We start from the raw sequence: 26,210 nt of genomic DNA, 5'->3' as shown, positions 1-26,210 counted from the left end.
AAATAAATGGTTGTATTAATTGGTGTGACCTGGGTCCTAGTGGGGAGCCAGCTGGGGTCACTCTATTAGGGTGAACTGCAAAGAATGGGGCAGACAATCTCCGTAAAGCTGGTGGATATTCCAATACTTAGATTCACCAAGCCAGCATAAAACAGCTTCTTTATTACCTTACTGGTACTCAGAAGTCCAAACAACACAGTTCCCTTAAAGTGATCCAGCCTCAGGCCTCCATCCAGGGACCCACGTCAAATATGATGATTTCTGAAAATCTTATTTCATCATATAAAAGAAAAGGTTCTACCAATCCCAAAGGATCGGACACATTACTGGTGCTATCCCGCGGCAGCCCCAGAGCGGAGGCATTGGCAGCCCAGCCCCGTTCGTTCCCCTGCGGGACCCGAGCAGGACGGGGGGGCTGGGGCCTGCTGCCCCCACTCCGGGGCTGCCGCGGGATAGCACCAGCTGGGCAGCAGCCCAGACGCGACTGGCCAGGGGCTGGGCGCAGCGTGCGTGCTGCTGGGTCCCCGCAGCAGGCCCGGGCTCGGGGGGTTCGGGCCTGGGCACCAGAGCCGCAGCCGCCGAGCTTGGCCATCGGCCACTTCCTCCCCCCGTGGCAGTGGGAGCTGCAGCAGCGGCTGCTCCCAAGTCCCGCTGCCCGGGGGGGAGAACAGCTGCCGCCTGGCCCCGCGGGCCACCCCCCTCCTCTCCCTACCACCCGACTGAGTCCTGCCTGCTCGGGGCCAGGCCGGACTCTCACTCACCCTGGCCCCGCACTCCCCTTGCGTCTCCCGGGCCTCCCTCCAGCGCTTGTGGAGGAAGGAGGAATGGTGAGCCTGGGGAAGAGGCGGGGATTCGGGGAGGGAGCCAATGGGGGAAGGAGGGGGCGGAGTCGGGGTGGGGGGGAGGGGGCGAGCACTTCCGGGCTCCGGAGCATTTCCTTGTTTGTCCAGTGTCCCGACCGCACATCGGTCGGGATGCGGGACAAACAAGGAAATATCGGTACAGTCCCGATAAAATCGGGACGGCTGGTCACCCTACCTGATGAAGTTTAAGCAGATCTGAGATGACAGAATCAGGACCCAAGCATCTTTTACACAATTCCATGTCTTTTGACAAGTTGAAATTCCTCAGGGAACAAAAGGTGACTTTGAAGGAGGTCCATCACTTAGCTATATGAATTAACATAAGGCCATTTGCTTGTTCCTCCACCATTTACAAAACATTTCAAAGAGAGATGAATACAAAGATATCCCGTGTTTACAATTCATTTACATGATAGGATGTTCTTTTGACTTCTGAATTATCAGAGTACAGCATAGACAGGGACTGTTGATTACATTCATCACAATTGGGTTAACTATTTCATGATTACTGTCCCTTTTTTCTTGACTCTTAAATATCTGCATACCTTTCATGGGCCCTGGTCCTGCAAAGATCTACATCTCATATGTTCAACATTATGCACAGTGAGTAGTGCTGTTCACTTCAGTAGAACTATTCAGTGTGTAAAGTTAAGCATGTGCACAAATCTTCAAGGTTTCAGGACTATAGAGTGTAAATTTAATTCTTTATTAGCTCATTCCCATAGGTATTTTATTATTTCTCCCCCAGGCAAAAATACTAAATAGATCATGCAAAAAGAAGAATCTTACCAAAAGTGACTATGGAGATGACAGATTATTTTCTAATGGGGCATTTGCTTGATGAAAAAATGATTACTTTCAGACTTAGATGTGATTTTCCACAAGTAGGCAGGATTTGTTCTGGGGGTACATTTATGGGTTATTTTTGTTTATCTACTTTGAAATCGTCTTAATTATTGGCTTATTCAATAAAGGTTTTTTACTACTTTAATTTCTATGATAAACATTCTCTTCATTGTTTCATAATTGTGTATGATAAACCTCAAATTACTGCTAAATAACTTAAAATAGGCCTTGGTACGGGTTTTGATTTGTTCTAATAGGGAAAAAGTATTACACTACAGTATATACACTACATATATAGAATTGAGAAAATTATGGGGTTTTTTTAATCAGTAAAAGTGTTCTGAATTGGAAAATGCTTTGGTATGTATTTTATGAGATGTCATGATCTAATTAAGTGCAGAGCTGCTAAAGGACAAACTGCCTAGCAGTGTTCTGAAGTCTCACAACTGTCAGGGACCTCAGAGCACACAAGCAACTCTGAGTCATTAACAGAGGAGTTCCATAATAGTAGCTGCGAAAGAATTCTCTTCTTCTTAGGAGCCTTCTCTGCTTTTTGCAAAGACTTCTTCAATCTCTGTCTTGATTAAAAAGGATACCATCTGGAAAGAATTTCCATTTAATGTAGATTACACATGAATAAGTTGGAGGTATTTAAATGTTATCCCTTTAAATTTACCTGTCTCAGAAAGAGAAATAAATTACTTAAGGTCCCACTTCGAGAGAGATTATTTGAAGCCTAATTCCTTCCAATCAGCCAAGGAAGACAGAGATCCTCTGGGATAGGGAAGAGGAATGTTAATGTATGCTGGGATTAAAAAGAAAAAGATAAGTAAACGAACTTTAGTTTGAACCAGGCCAAATCAAAAGTTTTATTTGAAAATATGGAGAAGAAACTATTGTTCTTGCAAGGAACAAGGGATGGATGACACACAATTTCCTTCAGGATAAAAGGCCCATTACAATATTGGATGAAATTTGAGTGGGCAGTAGACCACAATGTTCTCATGTGCACCTTTGCAAAGAGGTGAAAAAGAGGGTTTATCTGTTGCTGCCAAAACATCTGAACTTTCAAGGATTAGAATACATTTATGGGCTTGTATTCACTGACAAAGTGGTTTTTACTGAAGGATAACTAGTGTGCATTAGCAATCCCCACTGTAAAAACAAACTGGAGACAAGATACTGAAATAACTGGTTGAGGTCAACCATTGGTGGGGTTATATGCCTACCTACTTCAGAGTAAACATAAGTGCTTATCTCCATGTAGGATCTGTAGGATTTTACATGGAGATAATGATTGTGCATTTGTTATCTTGCTATAAAAAAAAACCACACATACATACTCCTTTTGAAGTAGTGAAGACAAAGTCTGTGAGAGTATAACAAGAGTAATTGGCTCAGGGGTTGAGGCTCTGAGTCCCTGGAAATCTGATTGATAGACAGACTCTGACCAGCCCAAATGCTAATATGAACATTTTCCATATTCTGTTTTCTCTGTGATGTAATTACAAGCTTACTCAGTGAAGAATAGATAAGTTAGGCTTTCCCACCATTTACATTAGCTCTGATATGATTTTTTTTCTCAGACGTGGTCTAATAAGCCTTGTTTTCTTTATGTATGCAGCATAGTAGTAGCTGTGTTGGTCCGAGGATATTAGAGAGACAGGGTGGGTGAGGTAATATCTTTTATTGGATCAACTTCTGTTGATGAGAGAGACAAGCTTTTGAGCAACACAAAGATTGAAAGCTTATCTTTCTCACCAACAGAGGTTGGTCCAATAAAAGATATTACCTCACCCATCTTGTCTCTCATTTTCTTTATGACAATTGGGTCTCAAACTCTTTTGGGGAATCCAGAGCCATCCTGAAGAGTAAGAGAGCATCAGTCCCCAAGAGCAAAGTTAGAGTAATTGGAACAATTCAAATTCAGGAGAGATTGTTTGTCTCTCAGCTGCTGTTCACACTCTCAAGGGAGTTATCAGGCAGGTGTTACTGGGATGACAGTTATTTTTTCCAGTGTTTGTACAGCACCTAGCACAATACAGTCTTGGTCTATGACTAGGGCCCCTAGGCGCTACAATAATATAAACTATTAATACTACTGCTAATGTATTGGAAGGAGACTGGAATACCAAAATGCTTTGTACACTAACAAAGCACCTTCTCTTCACTAGAGATGCTGAATCATCTGCCCCCATATAATCAGGGAATATGACCTACTTAATATCTCATTTGGTTTCCAGATTATTACAGCAGCATATGAGCCTTCTTAGTAGGTATTCTAGATCCAGGCTTTAACAATTAATTAGTTTGTTTGTGGACATTCAAATAAGGTATTATTATTATTTCAGTTCAACTAAAAAAAAAAAGAAATTTTCCAAAACTTTTGGTGAATCAGAAAGTCAAAAGTATCAGTGGACCTGAAAGGAAATGTTTTTTCAATTGAGTATTGTTAACATTTAACAAATTTATAAAATTGAAGGAAATTCATTTCAAATAAGAATTTCAAAACATTTCATTCTGAAAATGTCAAAGTGAAACATTGATTTTTTTTTTTGGAATTGTGAGAGGGAGGGTTCAACGTGAACAATTTATCCAAATCTACATGAAATTGCTAAGTGATGCCAAATCTGTATTTTTACCAAAAAAAAAAAAAAAAAAAAAAAAGTTTGGATGAAAAATTTCACTCAGTCAGTTCTACCTGTAAGACATGGCAAAGTTCAGGATTAGAACAAAACAAGTATAGAGCAACATCTACAATTTTTCTAGTGGCCCATTCAAGTAAAGTCTGATCTGCTTTGTAACCTGTATTGATAGAAATTCCTAAATTGTGTTCTTTACCAAAATCTAGTAATGTCTCATTCAAATTAAATTTCTAAAAAAGATTAATCTCTATTAAAGTTTAAAACAGATCTGACAAGATCTTTGGAGGACAGGATTACAATTCAAAATGATCTGGACAAACTGGAGTATTGGTCTGAAATAAATCGAATGAAATTCAATAAGTACAAATGCAAAGTACTCAACTTAGAAAGGAAAAATCAATTGTACAAATATAAAATGACCACCTAGGAAGGAATACTGTAGAAAATGATTTAGGGATTATAGTGGATCACAAACTAAATATGACTCAACAATGTAATACTGTTGCAAAAAAAGTGAATATCATTCTGGTATGTAGGAGTGTTGTAAGCAAGACATAAGAAGTAATTCTTCCACTCTATTCAGCACTCAAAAAGTCTAAACTGGAGTACTGTGTCTAGTTCTGGGCAGCACTCTTCAGAAACGATGTGGACAAGCTGGAGAAAGTCCAGAGGAGAGCAACAAAAATAATTAAAGGTCTAGAAAACATGACCTACGTGGAAAGATTGAAAAAACTGTGTTTGCTTACTCTAGAGAAGAGAAGACTGAGAGGGCACATGATAACAGTCTTCAAGTACGTAAAATGTTATTATAAAGAGGAGGAGGATAAATTGTTCTCCTTAACCACTGAGGACAGAACAAGAAGTTATGGGTTGAAATTGCAGCAAGGGAGATTTAGGTTAGACATTAGGAAAATCTTCCTAGAGTTAAGCACTGGAAAAAATTACCTAGGGAGGTTGTGGAAACTCCCGTAATTAGAGGTCTTTAAGAACAGGCTAGACAAACACCTGTCAGGGAAGGTCTAGATAATACTTAGTCCCCCTCAATGCAGGGGACAGGACTATGTGATCTAAACAGAGGTCCCTTCCAGTCCTACATTTCTATGATTCAATGATTCTAAGATTTCAGAGACTTATTTAAACAAACTCTTAAATGAAATAATCAAGAGTTAATTGAAAGAAAAATAGGTTTTAAATATTGACTGAAATAGTACAATTTAATAAAGAGAAAACACATGCTGTTCTAAAGTTAACATGCCTTGTTAATGAAAACCATTAACTGGAATGGAGAATGTCAATATAAGAAATGGGTTAGCAAAAATAAATGAAGTGTCAGACTGACTGTTTTTTTATTAGTTGTCAACAATCTTCCAACAACATTATTATAGAATTTAGCTACAGTTTTCCAGTTCTTTGAAGTAAACAAACAAATAGAAGTCTTATTAATATTTTGTAGTAACACCTGTAATTATGTAGAGTAAGTCTCCGAGGGTACGTCTTCACTACTCTTACCCGTATCGGCAGGTAGCTATCGATTTATCCGGGATCGATATATTGCATCTCGTTAAGACGCGATATATCGATCCCCGAACGTGCTCACCGTTGACTCCGGAACTCCGCCAGAGCGAGCGGCGGTTGGCTTGTGCATTAGCAGTTAAGCATACCACTTCGATTCCTTATTAAAATTGGGCATAGTCCCTTAGATACAAATCTTCATTCTGCTGAACATTTTAAAAAATTCTAGATATGATCCTCTAAAATTAAAAATGAGTACCATACTGGAATTGCAATAAATGTCCAATTTTATAGACTAGAGAGTGCATGATTATATACTATAAAATAAATAGCAAAGATTCAATGTTTAATTCTGCATTATGTATCATGGACATAAATGGCCCAATTTTGCTTCCATTGAAGTCAGGAATTTTGCCATTTACATGGTGAGACCTAGACTGGACCCTACTAAATGTGTGCTTAGGAACTGAATTGAATACTACTTTGGAAATAGGGTGACCAGATGTCCCAATTTTATAGGGACAGTCCCGATTTTTGGGTCTTTTTCTAATATAGGCTCCTATTACCCTCCACCCCCGTCTGGTCACCCTATTTGGAAAACAAATATAACAAATATAGTCATACAATGCACATTTTCTATTCAAATGACAATTCTCAGTTTGGTACAGTTGGCTAAAGCAGTAGCTGCAGATGAGAGTGAGAGGGTTAAGTGAAAGGTCAGTATTTTTTCCAAAGGGATTATGTGCCTTGAATGCAGAGCAATAAACTACTTAGGCCTCTATATTATGTTCCATGTACTGTATTTACACAAAATGTAAGGTGGTAAATGTGATTCGATATTAATTGTACCACACTACCATCTTCTATGTTACTTTTTTGAAACGTGAGATTGGGATTCAGCATTAGTCTATTGAGGTAAAATGCAGTGAGTCTGGGAGAAGGGACAGAAAGGACTTTCTTGCCTCTAAGAGGACAGGCTAGAGCCCTAGTTCTTTCTCCTTCTTGCATATGAAATCCAGAGACACCAAAAACATGAGTATAAAACCATCAAAATGCTTTGCATGAACCTGTACCAGGGTGGCTGATAGGGATAAATTTAATTTTGAAAGTTTCATCCAGGACTATTTGAGATCCGTCTGTGATAAGGGCTGCATAAGTGAGAAGTGCTTTAATTATCAATAGCAATTAGATTGTGTGTGTTTAAAGGAAGTAGTTTAATTGACAGTGGAAGGGGTTTACTTTTTATACTTACTATCTGGCAGTTTAGATCTTACATGTACTGTTTAACAAGCTCGTGCTGACTGGAAAAGAGCAGCAGTTCTATAGTAACTAAGATAGGCAAAAACACTTCACAGCTGCTCCATTGGAAAAAATGGCTAAGAAAGGATTTTTTTCCCCTTTATTGTGGATAAGCACTCGGGATGGAATAGGAACATTCGGGTCATCATGTTCTTAAGGTTTTTTCAATTATAATTATTAAAACCTTTTTGCACGCTCCATGAATGAACTATTTGTTTTTAAATGTAAATACACTTTTGAGGTAATCACCTTGATGAGAACAGCTTTGATTGTTGAGAGAACAGCTTTGTCCAGAATATTTTGTGGGTTGGATCTACATTGACAACTATGTACCGCAAAATGTGCCTTATTAAAAAGTACTGCCTCTCCAAAAAGGCTTAGCACAGAAAGATGGTTTGGATGATTGGCTCCACTAGTGCAGTAAAATCATGTCTGACGTCTGTTTAATACAACTACATGAAGCTTGAAAGTGAAGGGCAAGCCTGAGAATTAAAGCTGATAGAAACCTGCTGCCAATGCAGTGTGTGTGCTGGTGTAGTTTATTAATCTTGTCAGCTGTTATTACGTTTTATCTGGATCCTGTTAACTTAAGGATTTGTATTTAACTCATGGAAAAGATCCGCTTTTGTTTTCTTTGGTAAGATATGAAAAGTCTTTTGGCGTGCATCTTCAAAGGCATTTAAGTCAGTAGCATCATGGAAATTTGGCTATGATTTGAACACTTGAGCAGCTATAAAAATTAGGTTAGGTTATTTTAACAAGCAATTGTTTCATAATATATCTTTCTTTCAATTATTTTTTTACCTTTTAGCCAACTTCTTTAATAATATAAAATAATTTCTCTCATTCTGAAGTCTGTCAGAAGTCAATAATCATCAGTATTTGGTCTTTGGTGTTTTATGGGTAATTTCAACATTATATCTCAATTAGACCCATAAACACCAACCAGGAACGTAATCCAAATATCAGAGACCTATCCACATGCCAGAGAAAAATGCCCACTCTACTATACTTTGCTTAAACTCCATTTCTTAGCAAAAAATACAATAATAAAATATACTGATGCAACACAGCATGAATCAATGAAACAAGTTTGTTCATCACATCCCTAGTTATTTAATCACACACACTTGATTCTTATTGTATTGTTGGATGATCTCCTCTCAGCCATGGACAATAGACAAATGTCGGTGCAGGTATGAAAGAGCAAAGGGAGTGAAGGAGCTGCCTGCAGGAGACTTGAAGCCTAGAGCAGGCTTGCTAAATGAGCCAACAAGAGACACCTCAACCAGCTCGTTCCTTATAAAGAGAGGTGAAGCAAGTCAGGGATCTGACTCTGGGAAGTCTGCTAGGGAGTCAACTACAGTATATTATTCTGATTATATAAGATGGAAGCTAATGGAAAGACATAAGAATGTGAATGACATGTTAAGACATTCATAACCTATTTAGAATTCAGGCAGCTGCAGTCTGAATTAGCTAGAGCTAATGGAAGGTATCTGAGTTGGCACCTTTTCACTCACCCAGGATCTGAGATACAGATTTTTGTGACTTTGCGTTTTACTTTTAAGTTTATTTTGTCTGAATAAACCCAGATCCCCATAAGGGTATTGTGACTGGATTAGAAAAGTTTGGAGTCTGTGTAAAAGGGCCTGGAAGAGGGAGAAAAAAGAGCAGAGGAGAGGAGCCACTGCGGGGGCACACAAGGGGTAGCCAACTTATTTACAAAGAAACAGATGTGCCAGCTGCTTTTGATGCTGTTGATTATGACCAACCTGAAGGGGGAGAGAGAAGCCTTAAGTATAGACCAGGCCTAAGTGTGTTCCTTTCTGGTAGGCCAGATAGTGTCATGATAAGCTTCTGCTCCTAGAGTTCTCACCTGTGGAGTCTCATTAGGTTTGATCTTGTCTCCATTCCTTTGTAAGGGGAAACTTGGAGACACAGTGGTCTCCGGTGCCAGCATCACAATAAACACTCTCCTGCTGTCTCATCAAATACAGATAGCACCATCTCACAGCTCCTCTGGTGCCTGAAATAAGAACCTAGATAAAGAACAAATGGTTTTAAACCTAGTCCAGGCAGGACAAAAAAGATGTTGCCTGGAGGAATCCAGACTGAAGTCATAACCATGATCTCTTTCAAGGGTACCTACCATCCAGCTGTGAAGATGGTGTGCAGTTTTGGAGTCTTATGGGACACCTTGCTGCTCCTGGATGCCCTCAGAACAGTAGCCAGAAATATCATCTTCTTTAGCTGGGCAAGAGGCTGCACTCCCTCCCATCAGGAAGGACTTAGCCATAGTGATTCACAAGATCATAGCCTCCAAGCTTGACTAATGTAATGTCTTTACCTGGGGAAGAAAACAGAGGCCACAAGAAAATTCCAACTCTTCATGCAGCTGCTTACTTTCTGAGTAGCACAGATCAGCAAGAGGACATCACTCCAGGGTTATAGGCCTTACAGTGCCCCTACTCTACAGTACTACAAGGTCCTGGTCATCATCTACAAAGCTTTCCAAGGATGTTATAGTACCATCAAGCTTTCCTTTCTGTTATAGCTGTCATCCAGCGACTCATTATCATGCTGTCTTAGTTACTGCAACCTCCTCCTCTCTGGCCTCCATGACACTCACATTATCCCCCTGATATACAAAATAAAAGACAAATATAGGTGGCTGAGACTATCCGCCCACATCTTAGAAACCTTCCACTTGTTCACCCTTCAACAGAAATGAAGATAAAAGATTTTTTTCTCTCCTTCAAAACACTACATAACTCAGTCTCTCTATCCATAGCCACCTCTTCAGCCCTCTCTCTCTCCACCCTGCCAGCCTTGATGCTCCATTTGTCCTCCATTAATTTTGTTTTAAAGTCATTATTCATAATGCTAGGTGCTAACTTTTGCTGAGTTACTGAATAATTTTCCTTTATTTCATCTCTTTCAGTCCCTCTGTCATTCTGTGCCCATGTCCAGTTGCGTCATGTCTGAAATTAGTCTTTCAAGCTCTTCAGCACTGGGATCGTGTCCTCTTGTATTCTGGAAACATATTCTGGAGCTCTGTAAAATATTTTTTTTTGTTACCTCTAGTGTGTGACACTTGGAGATATCACCACATTCTAGGCAGATAAAGTGTCACTTTGATATGTGTTATCATGTGTCAGGTTAACTGAGTGAGACCAACTTGACTTGAGTTTCCCAGATTTGAGAACTTCTGTTAGACTAAAAGGCGGATTCTGTGGTAGTCTAATATTTTGGGTTTTTAAAAAAAATTATACATTATGCACCTGTAGATTGTTGTTACTATCATGTATTGTTTTACCAAACTAGCAACCTGGGGCCCAAGTCAGGATCAGGGCCACATGATGTGTTCACATCAGTTTCCTTCAGTTTAAGTTTTTCAGGCTGTTTTCACAAGGATATGGCCCAGGGACTTTTTTTTTTTTTAAGTGAAAACTGAGATGGTTCTTTACATGGCCCAACTGGTGTCTCGGTTAACAAAGGGGCTTCACTATCCCCCTGCAAGCCATCTCCAGCTTATCAGTGCTTTTAAAGTTTTGAGTGTTCCCATGCAAATTTCCTCTCCAAGATAATAGTCACAATGTTCTGGCAAATCAGGCCAATTTCCCAGCTGCACTGTTTTACTCTCTTAATAGCTTGGGTAGGAGCCAGTAAGATAAATGCATTTCTGTGGCCCATTTTCTAATTAGCACTATTAAATGTTTTAGGATTCAGGATACAATTAGAGTTTTCTGATTGGCTGTTAATCATGAATGTCTTGTCTAAGATGTCCAGTCTGTACACAGTTCCATAGTGCCTATGATGTGTGAAGCATTTTACAATTGTATATAAAGAAATAGTCCCCATGCCAATGAGTTTACAATCCAATGTCTAGCTTCTCTTCCATAATTCTACATAAAAATTCCATTTCTTAATACTGAAAAGATATGCTGAGCAATACATTTTACTGCCCTTCTTGGGGGTTATGGTCACTTGACTTCAGACCAGTGTCAATGGTGTATCACTGTTCAAAACGTTAGTTAAATAATGAGTATATATTTGAATATCATTACAACCCAGCATGTTATGTTCAAGGGCAAAATTTTCAAAAGTGCCTGTGTGACTTGATAGTCAATGGGACTCAGGCTCCGATAAAGTTATTTAGAGCCAGATATTTAAAGGTATTTAGGTTACGTAAAGATGTAAATAGGTGCCAAGCAGGATTTTCAAAATCCCATTAGGTGCTTATCTGCATCTTTAGGCATCTAATTATCTTTAAAAAAAATTGACCTCTTTGGCTTTGAAAATGTTTCCTTTAGTTCTTTAACATGTTATGCAACCATCATAACAGGAAGTTTGGTTTCTATAATAAAGTCTGGTTCTGCAAGTTCTCTGTGCACAGAACTTCCCCTGACTTTAGGGGTTTCCTTACATAGATGGGGCCCATGTACACAAGTACTTGGTATTTCAAACTGTAGAGAATTCTCAGAAGAGAATAGAAACGTTACTGAGGAAGTTGCTTCCCTTCTAAACAAAAGTTGATTAGTGATGTGTTATCTTTAATTCAGCTCCTGTGTTATTCATCCCAACTAACACAACAGACATGCTAACAGTAAGAGGAAAACATTTGGAGGAGCATGCTGAGACTGAGACTGTTCCCCATCTGTGGAAGGCATTTGCTCTCTGATCATCAAGGTGTGTAGTATACAGTCTTTGGTTCCTTTTGGATTCATCACTTCTTCTGGACTCACAAGGAACAACAGTGGTGTGAAATGCCTCCTTCCATATCTGGCTAGACAAATGATTTCATTTGTTCCTCTTGGATAAAGATCTGGCCCCTGATCTCTCCTTTTTTTCACCTCCAGGTTGGGTCGAGATTGTTGATGATTCAGTTTTTCATTATTAAAAAAATCAAATAACACCAACTCTATGCAGAAGCCAATACAATTACAGCTCACATTATCTGGGAATGATTGAAGAAGCTACTTGGAAGCTCCAGTCTAGAGATCTTTTGCATAAGATTTTATTATGTGGTGCCTAGTTTCCATGGTGATCTGCACATAGAAGAGAGACACTAAAGGCAGAAGAGATTAAATAATATCACTACAGAGAAAAGGAAAAATTATATCTTTGTTTTTACAAGTAAAGGGCCCTACTCTGCTGTTCTCAAAATGAGAAGCACTAAAGCCAGTAAAGGTGCACTTATGGATTTTTTTTCCCCTAAACTGATCTTGCAGCCCAGTGTCTCCACAAAAGAAATAGAAAAAGTGTGGGAAGGTGTGGTGGAAAGCCACAAAGGTATATATATTTTTAAGATTGCTGATGATTCAGTTTTTCATTATTAAAAATTCAAATAACTCCAACTCTATGCAGAAAACTATACAATTACAGGAATAACATCCCAACAATGGGGCAGTGGAGTTTGGCCTGGAGGATGGTGGTTGTTACTAAACTCTGTCTCTCAGTAGCAAGTTTTTGTCATCTAATACTGAAAGAAAAAGAAAAATAATATTTTGTGCCCCTTTAGAATTTGCTGACAGTTTTGAAAATATGCTAGTGTACACTAGACTACAGCTGCAGGCCGAAGGATGTGAGATGCCACAATGTACAGAATTTTGTAACGTTTCAGGATTTAAAATTCTGCTTGTGCTTAGCCTATGATATGTATAAGACTTCCTGAACCCCTATTCCAAAGAAACGTAAAAGTTGTTCAAACTGAAGAGACACCAGCAACTTTTTAAAGCCCAAATCTCACATACCTCATGTGAAATTTTCTGTGTGGGGCTGAAGGTGAAGATTCACCTGGTGTTCATTTGTAACCAGTTAGTGGGGAATAATGTTATCTTGAAAATAATATAAAGTCAAATTTTGACACCCTAATTCAGTTTTTACTCGGTTCTGACTCAGGCAATATCTCATATGAAATCAATGCGAGATTGCTTGAGTAAGGACTGAGGGAAAATTGAATGCCATCAGAAATAGCCTATAGAAAGGCCAAGGATTGAATGAGCCTGGAGGAGGAATTAGCTTCTCACTCACTAGATGTGATATATCCAGGAAAAGGTTGAAACACACAGGATTCCCAAACCCAAGTGTTCAAAAATCATGGGTCAGACCTGCAAAATGATGGGATTGTCTTAAAATCATTAGATTTAACAAATTAAAATTTGAGGTTCTTTTTATTTGCCTTTTGGGTTTTGAGTTTTTAGGACTCATAATATTAAGTTTTTCTTAGCAGCCAGGAAGGCTAGAAACTGACTTTCTTTTTTTAATGAAATCTGAGATTCTCACATGTCTCCAAGAGTTCCAGTTTTAACTGAAACTCCAAACATTGTAGTACAATTGCAGAAGTTGGAAACAATAAGGAGAAGCTTACACTGCTGCTGCCTTCACTTGATCTGACCTCTGCTTGTAAATCCAGCACCTCTCACAAACACCAAATGTGCTTCACAGAAAAAATAAATGTTAAGGGTGAAGTGCGGGTCCCATTGAAGTAAATGGCAAAACTTCACCCTAAATATGTATAACCTTGCCTTTCTGTGCACCCTAACAAGCAGAGCACGTAAGCAAACCTGCACACCCATGTTCTGTGTACCATAATACTACATAGGGATGGATTTGCTTATGTGCAGACCACAAAAGGTATTACTTTCCATGCTACACCAGTAGGGTTGAAAAGGGGATAAGCACTGAGAAATCCATGCTGTGACAGATCTGACCATCAGGCATCTGTTTGAGATTATTGGATCAACTGTATAAAGGTTATCTGTAACTTTTGTGAGTCAGGCTTTGGAAGCATGAAAACTTCAGTCTAGTATATTGAGATGTGCCAGATGCTATGGGCCCGCAGATTATTCATAAACTTTTGTACCAATAAGTTTTGTGTGTTGCTGGCTTACTGGGTGGGTCTCCTGTGGCATGTGGGATGAGGGGATGACTAAGGCTAAATCCCAATGCTCATTATGCGGATACCAAGTCTTTGAAGCTTCACCCTTGGGGAAAGGGGTATTGGCTGGTTTTACCTGTCTCAGGAGTCCTGAGAACCAGTGGCCCAAAAGTCTATATAGTCAACCCAAATTCACTGAGAGGCTTTCGTTCTGTCCAATCAACGGACATGAACCTTTAACCAAGAGGACAACCTCTGCTGAAGGGTCTGGAATCCCCCAGGGTCTTAATTGGAAGGATGTGGGACCTCTGGTAAGCTTAATTATGCTTTTAGTGCTTTAGCTGTTTTATTATATGTAATACTTTCATCTTAAAATGAATGTGTTATGATTTGTGAAGGCTGTTTGGTCACTGGTAAACCACCCTCTTTATCCCCCGAGAAATAAAGTGAAACTGGGGGTCCTGAGCTGGGTCAGACCTGCTGGGATAATCACAGTGAGGTGCAGGGGAGCTGCAGCTTAAACCACTGGTATGGAGGGAGGTGGATTTGGTTCCTTGCCAAAGTGAGGTGACTGCTAGAGGCCTAAGACCTAAGAGGGCATCCCTTGAGCATTCACAAAGGGGGTCAGAAGTGCAGTTACCCTGAAACTATGACACGTGCCTCTGTGCTTGATAGGAAAATAACCTTTAAAGGAAGAGGTTGTGTGGGCCTAAAAGGTTAAGTTTTCCTGTAACTCTTCTAGCATGAGTAAGCTCCCAGTTCCACGCGCGGGGCCAGGTAGACAGGCAGAGCTTCATCGTCTCGATGAGACGATGGTGTAGAGAGGAGGGGTTTACATTCATTAGGAACTGGGGAAACTTCTGGGATGGGGGGAGCCTATACAGGAGAGATGGGCTCCACCTAAACCAAAGTGGAACCAGACTGCTGGCACTAAACATTAAAAAGGTTGTAGACTAGGAGATGGGGGAAAGCCGACTGCTGCAGAGGAGCATGTGGATCGGATAGAGACTTCTCTTAGGGGAGAGCCTAATGATAGAGAGTCTCCAAGAGCAGAGGATGGACGAGGATAATGTACGGTCCAGATCAGATGATAAACATTCACATAAAAAAGAATCTAACACATCAGAAAAGGGCAGACAAATAAACAGTGACACGTTTTTAAAGTGCTTGTACACAAATGCTAGAAGTCTAAATAATAAGATGGGTGAACTAGAGTGCCTCGTGATAAAGGAGGATATTGACATAATAGGCATCACAGAAACCTGGTGGACTGAGAGCAATCAATGGGACACAATCATTCCGGGGTACAAAATATATCGGAAGGACAGAACAGGGGGGGACTGGCACTATATGTGAAAGAAAATGTAGAATCAAATGAAGTAAAAATCTTAAGTGAATCCACATGTTCCATAGAATCTCTATGGATAGAAATTTCATGCTCTAATAAGAATATAACATTAGGGATCTATTATAGACCACCTGACCAGGACAGTGATAGTGATGATGAAATGCTAAGGGAAATTAGAGAGGCTATCAAAATTAAGAACCCAATAATAGTGGGGGATTTCAATTATCCCCATATTGACTGGGAACATTTCACTTCAGGACGAAATGCAGAGATAAAATTTCTCGATACTTTAAATGTAAAAGAAGCAGTGAGAGATAAAAAGACTTCCTTTAAAAAGTGGAAGTCAAATCCTAGTGAGGCAAATAGAAAGGAGCATAAACGCTGCCAAATTAAGTGCAAGAATGTAATAAGAAAAGCCAAAGAGGAGTTTGAAGAACGGCTATCCAAAAACTCCAAAAGTAATAACAAAATGTTTTTTTAAGTATATCAGAAGCAGGAAGCCTGTTAAACAACCAGTGGGGCCACTTGATGATCGAGATACAAAAGGAGCGCTTAAAGACGATAAAGTCATTGCGGAGAAACTAAATGGATTCTTTGCTTCAGTCTTCACGGCTGAGGATGTTAGGGAGATTCCCAAACCTGAGCCGGCTTTTGTAGGTGACAAATCTGAGGAACTGTCACAGATTGAAGTGTCACTAGAGGAGGTTGATAAACTTAACAGTAACAAGTCACCGGGACCAGATGGCATTCACCCAAGAGTTCTGAAAGAACTCAAATGTAAAGTTGCGGAACTATTAACTAAGGTTTGTAACCTGTCCTTTAAATCGGCTTCTGTACCCAATGACTGGAAGTTAGCTAATGTATCACCAATATTTAAAAAGGGCTCTAGAGGTGATCCCGGCAATTACAGACCGGTAAGTCTAACGTCGGTACCGGGCAAATTAGTCGAAACAATAGTTAAGAATAAAATTGTCAGACACGTAGAAAAACATAAACTGTTGAGCAATAGTCAACATGGTTTCTGTAAAGGGAAATCGTGTCTTACTAATCTATTAGAGTTCTTTGAAGGGGTCAACAAACATGTGGACGAGGGGGATCCAGTGAACATAGTGTACTTAGATTTCCAGAAAGCCTTTGACAAGGTCCCTCACCAAAGGCTCTTAAGTAAAGTAAGTTGTCATGGGATAAAAGGGAAGGTCCTTTCATGGATTGAGATCTGGTTAAAAGACCGGGAACAAAGGGTAGGAATTAATGGTAAATTCTCAGAATGGAGAGGGGTAACTAGTGGTGTTCCCCAAGGGTCAGTCCTCGGACCAATCCTATTCAACTTATTTATAAATGATCTGGAGAAAGGGGTAAACAGTGAGGTGGCAAAGTTTGCAGATGATACTAAACTGCTCAAGATAGTTAAGACCAAAGCAGTCTGTGATGAACTTCAAAAAGAGCTCACAAAACTAAGTGATTGGGCAACAAAATGGCAAATGAAATTTAATGTGGATAAATGTAAAGTAATGCACATTGGAAAAAATAACCCCAACTATACATACAATATGATGGGGGCTAATTTAGCTACAACAAGTCAGGAAAAAGATCTTGGAGTCATCATGGATAGTTCTCTGAAGATGTCCGCGCAGTGTGCAAAGGCAGTCAAAAAAGCAAACAGGATGTTAGGGATAGAGAATAAGACTGAGAATATATTATTGCCCTTATATAAATCGATGGTACGCCCACATCTCGAATACTGCGTATAGATGTGGTCTCCTCATCTCAAAAAAGATATACTGGCACTAGAAAAGGTTCAGAAAAGGGCAACTAAAATGATTAGGGGTTTGGAACGGGTCCCATATGAGGAGAGATTAAAGAGGCTAGGACTCTTCAGCTTGGAAAAGAGGAGACTAAGAGGGGATATGATAGAGGTATATAAAATCATGAGTGATGTGGAGAAAGTAGATAAGGAAAAGTTATTTACTTTTTCCCATAATACAAGAACTAGGGGTCACCAAATGAAATTAATAGGCAGCAGGTTTAAAACAAATACAAGGAAATTCTTCTTCACGCAGCGCACACTCAACTCCTTACCTGAGGAGGTTGTGAAGGCTAGGACTATAACAGTGTTTAAAAGAGAACTGGATAAATTCATGGTGGTTAAGTCCATTAATGGCTATTAGCCAGGATGAGTAAGGAATGGTGTCCCTAGCCTCTGTTTGTCAGAGGATGGAGATGGATGGCAGGAGAGAGATCACTTGATCATTGCCTGTTGGTCCACTCCCTCTGGGGCACCTGGCATTGGCCACTGTCGGTAGACAGGATACTGGGCTAGATGGACCTTTGGTCTGACCCGGTACGGCGGTTCTTATGTTCTTACTTATGGAAAGGGTATCTCTGGTTGATTGATTAATACATATCGCTTACAGTATCTTCATAGGAAAATATTCAAGGACCTACTTTAGTACGGACCATGCTGTGTCAGTTTCTGGAAACATGGCTGTTGCTTCAGTCAAAAGTGAAATGCATCCAGCAGCTGATGAGTTACAGAACTCAAATTGATGGCTTGTTTATCCAGATGTTACAAAATCTCTGATTTTCATTTTTCCTTTTGTGGTGATTATTGCCTCAGCTATGTAAGCATGGCTTCCAAACTGTGGTAATTATAAATGAGGGATCGAGCCTTTGGTGATACTAATGCAAAATATGCAAACAGCTTCAACTAAATGTAGTTGAATTTAAATGTTATGAAAACATGAGCTTTATCATTATGGACTATAGTGGCTGCACAGTTACAGTTTTCTCAAGTACAATTTACTTTTATGATATTGTTTAAATGTATTTCATCCACACTATGACCTACATGCATAAATGATTTTTTTTTAAAGCAAGCTGTTTAAGGTACTTTGCATAAACTCAGGGTCCAAAGGCTACTTTCACATATGCACGTTGAGTTCCTGTTGACGTCAGTGAGCTGGACATGTAGAAATTGGCACTAAAGACTTGATCTTGCAAAGGTACTGAGTATCTTTTATGAGGGAAATGTTCAGCAGGCTACAGAATTCAACATGATGAAAGAATCATTATTTTGTACATCATGACCCAATTTCATTGTACAATACCAGATTGGGTAGCTCTATTTCCATTAGATATTTTGCACTGCATGTAGCACTTATAGGAATTGGACATTTCCCTTCATTTTCTCTAAGCACCAGCAAAAAATGATCTTGGCTTCCTTTGATTGTGGCAAAAGACATAGTCTGGAACCTGTATACTTAGAAGTATAATCCAAGGGTTTGTAATTTCCCTCCCTCCCTTAGTTGCCTATATTCTTTCAGATTGGGTTGAATTTTGACGTTTTTATTGTATTACATCCTGCAGCTATTTTGCTATTGCTTGACGACAACAGAATGCGCTTACATTTAACCTAAAGACACATCAAGGCCATGAAGCCATAACCACAAAACATGATGTGCTCCCATTATGCAGAGAGCATGGGGAATATATACAATATGGAGAATCATGATAATGACTTAGTAATAATGGTGTCTTTTCTAATGTGGACTCTGTGTGTGGGAATTGTATAGGCCTTTTGCCTGGGCTGCTTATAACATTGATATAATCTGCTTTCATTAAGATACCTAGAAGCCTTCAGGCACTTTTATTTATTTGTTTGTTTGTTTATGCATGTATTTATTTATTTATTATGTACATGATCCAATTTGATGGATTGTTAGTGTGGCTTATTACCTTGACATTACCAACCATTGAAACTTTTTTCTTTGTATTTTTTGCATAATCCAATGACTAAGAGAACATACAAAAAAGTTATTGACAAGTGCCCTACTTTTGAGATGTTTATTTCCAAAACATAAGGAATTTTTTTCTTATTTGTTTAGAAGCATATTATATCACTATATTTTTTAAATGATCATTTATGCATGTAGGTCACAGTGTGCATTAAGGATGCACTTTGTGCTCTTAACCACGTGTTATATTCACAATTTTTTTTCCATTGTAGTATTAGAAAAATGAAGGCCCTCTGGTGGCCAAAATAATGTGCCAGATTTGTGTCTGTTATCATTCTAAACCCTTGGGGTAGACTAGAGTTCATTCTAGGTTTATTCTGCAAAAACCTGGTGGAGGTTCCTGGCCCTGGAAAGCCCACCAGGGACCAGACTCTGTGGGGCAAAGTGACCACTAGCTCCCTCATGCCCAGGTCAATGTAATGGTCAGCACACAAAAAAGGCAGTTTTGAGTGAAAACGGCCATAGCCATTGTGGTTGGGTGATTCAATGTTTTGAGGTTAAGGCACTGGACTGAAACTCAGGAGATCTGTGGTGGAGATGGCCACCAGTCTCAGATTTCCTGTGACCTTGAGCTGAAACTCCTTGCGTTTGTTTTAGTTACATTATAAATGCTTTCACCATTTAATCAGTCGATTGCAGATTTTGCTTTGGATCCTTTTACCAAAGCAAAATTAAAATAACAAAAAAAAAACTGAACGATTTAAAAACATTAATGAATGAAAGATATTTCTGATCATGATGCGTGATTTCAAATGGTTTTTAATGGCAATTAGTAAGGGCTTAATTGTGGCTCTTTGCTACCGCCCCATGTTGTGAGTGGTGGCATACCTGGAAACACTGTCCCTTGGGGGAGATGGTTAGGGCAATAAGACACCTGGGTCCAATTCCCTGAGCTGCCACAGATTTCCAGAGTGATCTTGGGCAAGTCACTTAAGGGTCAGATTTTTAAAGTTATTTAGTTACCTAAAGATTCATATAGGTGCCTAATGGGATTTTCAAAAACATGTAGGTGCCTAACTGTTCTTTACCCCTCCACACAATCTGTGGGTGGCTGTTGCAGCCAGGGTCACTAGAAGGGAGCAGTCCCAGTGTTCAGGGTGATGCAAAGTGGTGAAGGCTCCCTGTGCCTTGCCCCATTGTCCACCCATGCAAAGGGTATCCATAATTGAGCCCTACAGTATATGAATCATAAAGAGAAGTTAATAACTATCAAATTGTGATGGTATCAGTTTATGGTATATTTTTCTAGAAATACTGAAGTATCATTCTTTGTTTACAGTAGCACCAGGAAAGTGAGTTGACAAGTATAAAGAGTCTACTAAAGGATCCCAAAACATGACACCAGCCGTGGCCCACCTACAACTCTGCATCATACAAACAATCCTCACAAGTGCATGTGGTTCCATTGCCTTCAATAGGACTACTCTGATGAGGAAGGGCTGCACAATCAGGAGCTATATACATATATCATGCACCCAGAAAAGCCTCAAATTGAGCGGTATGGGGACAACAACTAGCCAGTAAATAATGTAATGCACAGCAATGGGTGGAGCAGAAACTTTAGCAAATTCACTGGAACAACCTCCAACTCTTATTAAATGTTCCACAGAATCTTTAATGTCCATGCAGTGTAGACAGAACCATAGTTTTTGTGATCTCATCTGAGAGGCCATGTCTGTACGTACAGTGCTGCAGTGGTGCCACAAGGACTCCTCATTGTTTTTACACAATTAACAGGCAGGCACACACGCAAACTCTAAAGTGTCTGCACATCTGAACGTACTGATGAACCTCAGGCCTACTGCAAACATATTTCAAGCTGTTAGCAGATAACAGTTTAAAGATTTGACACACTAAAATGGGAAGAAAACAAAAATCTGTATCAAATACATTTCAGAACAAAGGGAAGTAATTGAAAGTTTAAAAACAACAGAAACAGGAGAAAAGGATGAAGTTGAGTGTATGCGCTGCAAATCATGTGGCCCAATTATTAAATGTAAATATTTATAGGCTAATATCTCTAGAGTTACAACAGTAAACTGTTTATTCAAATGAAAAGTTTTATTTGGGAATGAGAGATATATTGTTTTCTTAATCTCAGTGGTGGAATTGTGTTTTGAGTTCTGTTTTAGTTCTGCACCAAACCACATTGATTAACGGAATTCAAAGCATTAATCTACTGAGTACTCCCCCCCCCCCCCCCCCCGCGTCTTTCCATCCACCAAAATAAGCCCTGATATTAGCCCAGAAAAATTATGAATCGTTTTTTGTACTGATTTTCACCTGTTTTTGTTTTTGTAATTATAAACACTGATAAATTCCCAGGAAAAATTAAATACAATAAAAACTGAAAACTAAAGTATCTCAACATTGTGGGGGTTTTGTCAGACAAGTACAAAATCATTAAAGATTGTATCATTTGCCATAATCATTTTGAAGCTTGAGGACACTTAAATTGTTCTGTATTTTGCTAACACATTCAGATGATGGGGGTGGTGAATACTTCTTTACAAAGTTGTTAAGCTCACCTGGATAGCTTTATTTACTGGAAAAAGCTATATAACGCCTATTCAAGAAATTGTACCTTTTGTCTCACTTCTTAGCTATCTTCCTTCTATTCTGTTTTTACCATAAGTAATGTTAAATTGAAAGAAGAGCGGCTATAATACTGATTTGCTAGTCATGCACTGATTCTGTTTGGTATAATTAATTTTTATGCATTGATAAAAATGTTCAAAAAGGGGTAAAATCTTGCTCCTACTGAATGCTGAAAGTCCCTTGACTTTTGCAATAATAAAAATATCTAGCTCTTATAACACCAGTCATCACTGATTCTCCAAATGTTTTAGAATGGAGGTAAGTATCATTATTCCCTTTTTACAGATAAGGAAACTGAGGCACAGAGCGGCAAAGTGATTTGTCACTCACCAGGCCCCTGGTAGAGCAGAAACTAGAACCCAGGTCAGGTTCCAGTCCTGTGTCTATCCAATAGGCTAGGATTTTACCAGAGATGCTACCTAACAGTCTAAGCACCATTGATGTGCATTAGGAAACACAAATCGCTGAAAATAGTAGCTAACACCAATAGCCTCCCCCCGCAAAAAAACTTGACCTACAGCACAATTGCCACAAACCTTAGCTCCCTTCCCAAGACCCTGGGAAATCGAAACGCATGACAGTGTATTGAAATATAGAATTGTCTTTTTATAACTCTCTGCTCTGGAGAATGAGGCTGAAGGTGAAGTTTGTTCCTGAATGAACAATGACAATTGGCTAATGAACATAAAGGGTAAAGAAAGTGTTTTCTGAAAAGCCCATACAGGTTACACTCTTGTGGCTGCTCCCTGCAGCAGTGACAAAATAGAAAGTGTCCTGCTACACCGGAAGAAAGACAGGGATGTGGTTTAAATTACGCCACAACTTTATTCACTTAATATCACTAGGATTGCCTATCTGTACATTTTAGAGTGCAGTCATCATCATTTCTACCGAATACTCAACCTGTCTTAGCCATGCTGTTGCTGGGCCCCCAACATCCTCTCCTAGTATGAGGGCTAAGAGGGCAATAAAAGGAAGGAGGTCAGCTCCCCACTGTACCAGACATAGGAGCCCTGACACCCCCTTCCTCCCCTTCTTTATGGAATACTTTCCTTTAAATCCTTTTCCAATCCATTTATCTGATAACTGTATCCCTTCCAGACGACTACCTGCTCTGGAAATCTGCCACAAGTTTTACATACTAAGTTGTGAGGTTAGGCACTAATCCCCTGCCATATTCCACCGGGTCTGAAACCCATCCCACCTTGGGCAATCAGACAGTGAGGGGAAAATTCCTTCCCAGACCCCAAGGGGACAGAAGACAACTAGTATAATGCCCATAGCAGGTAACAAGGATATCCGGTCCTTTTTCAGATTGGGTGGATGGGTTCTGCCAGCCCAATCCAGGTAAAAGAGGGCTTCTCTAGGGCTGCACATGGTATAAATTCCCTCCAACTCTTCTGATCAGCAGGATGGGCAGTGCCCTTCTCTCCTGACCTGTTCCAGCCGCTTCCTACTCCTACCCTCTCCATCCAGGTAAATTTTCCTCCCCCTCTGCTACCAGTTGTACAGGAATCCCTTAAAGGGGCAACAATGCCTTTTCTGCCAGCCAGACAGGCAAGGACCCACTATACTGTGTAGTGAGCACATTTGTATTAACATTTAGTATGTTTAAAAAAATAAAGATATCTTAATGACACTGTCAACAGAATGGGCATGTTTACTGTAGGGCAAGGTTAGATGCTGTGGTGACTGAGTATGTTATAAAGCCCCCCATACAGCAGAGTACTTAAGCATGTACCTAACTTTAAGCCCATGCTTATGTGTTCTGCTGAATCAAGGCCTATATAGGTAGGGGCAGATCCTCAGCTGGTGTAAATTTTCCCCATAGATACATACCCATTCAGAGAACACAGTCTACTAATGCTATTGCACTTGATGCAGCTGTTTCCTTCTGCTGTCTGAAATGCTTCTGCCATAACAGCTTCTTCGGTGATTGCCACTGCATAACATCAATAGATGGGGTTACACATTTCAATCAGCAGAAAATCAATTTAGATTCCTAAAAGACAAGACTACTGCTGTGGAATATAACCAAACACCTTGAGTGACTGTGTGACATTGGATTTTTAAGACTAATAATTTAGTATATTGGAAAATTATTCTATATTCCATTTATATCCATTTTTGCTATAAGAGAAGTAGTGGAGAACTCATGCAAATTAAGAACAAGAGTTTCCTTGCACTGGCAACATTAATGGACAAATTCAATACTCCCAACACAGGCCAAACTTCTATTGTATTCAGTAGTAATTTTGCAGCAAGGATTGGAACCCGACTAGTTGTTAAAATAAGAAAAATAAAGCTAGAGAAAGAAGACAGGCATCCTGGTACAATAGAGAAATTTTCAGTAACCATTTATCTTTCAATAGAGACTATGCCTTTATTCTGGCCAGTATGAATCCTTGAATTTTGTGGCCACTTAGATTGCTGCTGCCGCCAAGAGGAATGGTGGGGCTCTAAACGGTAGTGGCCTTTTAAAAAACACTATTGTCTTTACATTTTTAAAACCATTAATCAATGTACATTGTTTTGTTCAGGACAAAATTTCACCTGTATCCTCATTCTCCAGAGCAGAGTGTTTAAAAAAAAAATATTGTGCATTTTAATATACTCAAAAGACGATGGATTGTCCTTTTCCTAGTAAAGCTGCAGTATAAAAGCAACATAAAGTTCAAAGATTAACTGGAGTTTGTTATTTTACATGTGATCATCGTATCAGTTTTATACCACCACTGCTACAGCAGTCGTTTACCAGGATATAGCAAAGTGATGTACAATACACAATTTAAAACCAGTTACACTCTGGTTACAAGTCCTAAAATGTTTGGTTAAATTTGTTACTCAGTATTCTATGTGTTACTAAAGTTACACTATTCAGCTAAAACAAATGAAGTGGAATCCCTATACTAGGATGTATTTCCTACTGAATCTTATGCTGTCTTAGTTATTATTAATTATTGTAACTCCTAGAAGTCCTAGCAATGACCAGGACACAGTTGTGCTAGGCAAACACAGAACAACAGAACAAAAAAGTAGTCCCTACCCCACAGAACTTACAATCTAAGTATAAGACAAGAGATGACAGGGAGATATAGGTGAGGGAGTACAAGGAAACAATGAGACAATATTGGTCAATACTGAGAGGCTGTGGTCTCAGCACACTGGAGGCCTAAGAGTTGTCAATTTTTTTGTAGGCATCATGGCAGGAGAGAGATTTACCGAGGGATTTGAAGGAGGATGATGAGGTAGCTTTTCTCCCAAGCATGTGGGGCAGCCAGGGTTTTGGCCACCCCAAAGCAGCCAAACAAACAAAAGCTGCGATCGCGATCTGCGGCGGCAATTCAGCGGGAGGTCCTTCGCTCCGAGCAGGAGTGAGGGACCGTCCGCCGAATTGCCGCCGAACAGCTGGACATGCCGCCCCTCTCCGAAGTGGCCGCCCCAAGCACCTGCTTGGTAAGCTGGTGCCTGGAGCCGGCCCTGGGGGGCAGTATGGGAGAAAGCACAAAAGTAGTTGTGTTTTGCCCCAAGCAGAAACTCAGCATATGAGGTTTCCTCTAGGAACCAGGTTTTTAAAATCAGTTTTCAATATGATTGGCTTCCTTGTCTTAAGTTAAATTAAGTTAAAAACAAAATTGAAATGTACTAGTTTTGACAGGGTTTTGTTGCACCATTTCAGTTCAGGCTTGAAATATCCTAGCTTGGTAGTGCTTCAAACCTGGGTTTGTGTGTAATAAAGAACTCTGACCCCTCCTTAACTGGTGCAGAGAGTCTGCTGCATCCCTATAGACAGTGGAGGGAAAAGGGGTCTTCAATCCTAGGGCTAGTAGTACATCTACAGGAGAAGCCAAATACTGGCAATGTTGCAAAAGAGGTGTCTGCTTTGACTCCATCCACAGCCATGAGCATTCTGGCCATCTGAATCACCAACTCAGGGCATCAAACATTTCCCAGACCAGGAGTAGATGTATCTGTGTCTCCTACTGAGTAGCCACATGTCACGGTCCTCCATGACCTACTCGGGGTCCTCCAGTGTCCATTCATGCTGAGTGGGAGTCACTCCAAAAGTCTCCTGTAGGTCAACATCTTTTCTGATTCAGCACAGCTACCACTGTCTCAGTACCTCAGCTTGGCCCTCTGCCATTGCTGGATCATGGGATGCAGGTAATAGAAACAGAGGGTGAAATCCTGGCCCTATGAAGTCAGTGGCAAAACTTCCAATAACTTCACTAGAGTCAGGATTTGACCTATAATTACCTCGAAGAGAATCCTGGGTCACTTCTGATTAATATAATGTATTATCAATGTGAGTGTGATTGTTCCTCGTACCCTTCTTGTTTCTTTTCCTTAAGCTTACAATTGTCAATGATAGTTACTGTGACACTATGCACCCTAGTATATGCACCCTACACACTACTGTAA

The 26,210-nt window shown here is 39.8% G+C and overlaps 1 protein-coding gene across 1 annotated transcript in view; it reads left to right on the top strand.

Annotated features, from left to right (window-relative positions):
• KCNQ5 (potassium voltage-gated channel subfamily Q member 5) overlaps positions 1-26,210 on the top strand; it is a 510,233-nt gene that overhangs the window by 321,072 nt on the left and 162,951 nt on the right. The gene's annotated exons all lie outside the window — the stretch shown is intronic.

Source organism: Malaclemys terrapin, chromosome 3, assembly GCF_027887155.1.
Source record: "Malaclemys terrapin pileata isolate rMalTer1 chromosome 3, rMalTer1.hap1, whole genome shotgun sequence".
In the NCBI taxonomy this organism is placed as follows: domain Eukaryota; kingdom Metazoa; phylum Chordata; order Testudines; family Emydidae; genus Malaclemys; species Malaclemys terrapin.
Note: the sequence above shows the minus strand (reverse complement) of the source record. Positions and strands in the feature narration are given on the sequence as shown.